The following is a 2,760-nucleotide window of genomic DNA, read 5'->3' as shown; positions in this document are numbered from 1 at the left end:
TAATATGTAAATTATTCAACTTTCTTGTGTTGCTCTTATGTGAGACAACTGAAGCCAAAGCAGGAGAGTGTACTTTAATTAGACTGGTCCAATGCTAATTAGCCACACCTGAAGTATGAATGCTTAATTAGGGCATTTCAAAGTTAACCAAGAGTATAGGATTAAATATCACTTTCTGTGCCAAGGTATTCAAGAGAAAACTAGAGACTATATGGCAGATCTGAGCTAAGGGTGTAAGAAAGTGGCTTTTTCTACCTGACCTTATTTCTCTGGCAATGGAGCAGAGAAACAGGCTTAAATTGAGATTTGATTGATCTAGGTAAAACTCAAAGCCTCATAGGCTCTGAGGTTTGCTACCAGTATGATAACCATCTGCCTGAATGTGTGTATGAGATCCTACCTGAAAGTCAGGGCTCCGTGTCCTGTGGAGCAGCCTTCCAGTTTCAACACGAGCCTATTGATAACTGTTGGGAGAGGTCATCAAGAGGATGTGTTGGTAGACGGTTGGACCGTGAGCTGGACCTAGGCAGAGGCGCCTCCCTCCCTCCCCTGTCTTCGGAATGTGCTTCCACTGGCCTGCCCCCCCACCTACCCACCAGGGGTGGTCTGCCTCTTTCTCCAGTCTCTTCCTGCCCTCTGTGTGGGGTAGCTGTTTCAGATTACACCCAGGAAGCTCCCATAGTTGTGAACTAACAGTAATGTACAAGCAAGAATCATTTTTGTATATTTTAAAATTATTGTCAGCGATTTCTGCCCTCTGTGTGTGTATATATGCATATAAATATAAAGTCTTCTGTGTTTGCTACAAAAGTTAGAAGTATTTGTGTTGGTATTCTTTGTGATCATATTTATCGAGATAACTATTCTGAACTTTCTTCTGGCTTCTACGACTGAAGATAGGAACCTTTTGAAAATACATAAAAATTCTATTTCATACCAGACATAACTTGAGATGTGATCATTTTATTAATTTATCTCTTCTACTACAGCATGCTGTAAAATTTCCATACTCCATTTAATTTCCAAAGGCATCTGTTCATATGTAAATAACTCCCAGGATACCTAACTTTCTTTGATGATTTACCACAATTTGAAACTGATTATTATACATTCTTAATTGTGAGACTTAGTTACATGAAAAAGATGGTTTGCCTGATTTTAATTCACGATTTGTATCACCTGTAATTCAACACAGAGCAGTGTCCTTTATCATATTTGATAAGACAGAGTGATTATTACTGGCTCTTAGCTTAGTAGACTGAATTTGAGAAACATCTTTAGATTTTGGGTGTTTGGTTTTAATTTGGGGATTTTAGGTAGGACCAAGTTACAGCAAAAATTCTTATGGGAATGATTTTAAGTTCCAGAAGGCAGAATCATATTTCTAAGAGACAGGAAATTATACCTGTAGCATGATGGACTCAGGGGAAGAGGCAGAGATGTTGAAGAGGCAATGGAGTATCATGGGGAAAAAAACCCTAAGAACTCAGAGTGAGAATTAGAAGACTATTGCTGCTATTTATTAACTGTTTAATTTTAGGCAATCCACTTAATTTTGAGACCCAGCCTCCTTTTATTTCAGGGTGGGGTAATCATACCTTGCCACGCTCCCAGGATTGTTGTGAAGTCCAGTGAGATAACATATGTAACATCAGTTCCATTCCCTTTTTACTGTTTCATCCATATTTTGAGCTCAACCTTCAATTCTTGCATTGATTACTCTGTTATTCTCCCTTATCTTGAAGGAAAGAGAAGTAGATTAACATACACTCACACACACACACACACACACACACACACACACACTCAAACAAGGACTGATAATAGATTATGACCATCTTCCCTCAAGTACATTTACACTTTAAAATATTTTGCCTAATGCATCCATTTGACAGACCTGGAGCAGTTCCTGTCTGCTGCTGAGGCTTCCACTAGAGATGCAAGAAAAAAGTGTCCTTGCACTTTCTGTCTCATTGTGGCAGTCAAGATTGAATGGGGGAGTACAGGGAAAAACCAAAAGAATTTACACAAATCAGAAGTAACCTTGTCGACAATGAAATCTTGTTTTACTCCAAAGTATCTAAAATTTGAGTTTATTAGAAGTGTTGCAAAAGGAAAAAAATAAAAAATAAAATAAAAATAAAATAAAATATTTTGCTTAAATTGGGCAAGTCTATAGGGGCAGATTCCTCAAATTCTACCAGAAAGGGAGTTGGGTCTTTGGGGACAAGTGTGTGCCTCAAATCACACCGCCAAAGGAATCATGAACTCAAAAGCATTGTTCTCAGTTCTAGCATAATAGAAACCAGCCATTTTAATTTACAGTTATTTATGTGTTTTATTTTTTCTTTCAAGATTTTATTTAAATTCAAGTTAGTTAACATATAGTGGAGTATTGGTTTCAGGGGTAGAATTTAGTGGTTCATCACTTGCTTATAACACCCAGTGTTCATCCCAACAAGTGCTCTCCTTAATGCCAATATTTATGTATTTATTTTAAAGCAATACTCAAAAGCCAAGATCTAAGAAAAATTCCATGGATATAGTATTCCAGGTATCGGCTAACTTTTTCTGTTAAGGACCATATAATAAGCACTTCAGGCTTTGTGGGCTATATGATTTCTGTCACAGCTGTGAAACTAAGCATTATAGCTCCAAAGTAGCCATGGACAATATATAAATGAGTGGACAAGGCTGTGTTCCATTAAAAGTTTACTTACAAAAACAGGCTATGAGCCGGAGTTGGCCCACAGGTCATAG

At 37.6% G+C, this 2,760-nt stretch overlaps 1 non-coding gene across 1 annotated transcript; it reads left to right on the top strand.

Moving 5' to 3' along the window:
* The first annotated feature begins 1,878 nt into the window (after positions 1-1,878).
* LOC114197612 (small nucleolar RNA SNORA31) lies at positions 1,879-2,008 on the top strand. The gene has a single exon (XR_003606929.1). It is a non-coding gene; the product is annotated as a small nucleolar RNA SNORA31 (small nucleolar RNA).
* The last annotated feature ends 752 nt before the right edge of the window (positions 2,009-2,760 follow it).

Source organism: Eumetopias jubatus, unplaced genomic scaffold (assembly GCF_037043125.1).
Source record: "Eumetopias jubatus isolate StellerSeaLion01/CBP00866 unplaced genomic scaffold, mEumJub1_p1.0 scaffold_11, whole genome shotgun sequence".
NCBI lineage: Eukaryota > Metazoa > Chordata > Mammalia > Carnivora > Otariidae > Eumetopias > Eumetopias jubatus.
Note: the sequence above shows the minus strand (reverse complement) of the source record. Positions and strands in the feature narration are given on the sequence as shown.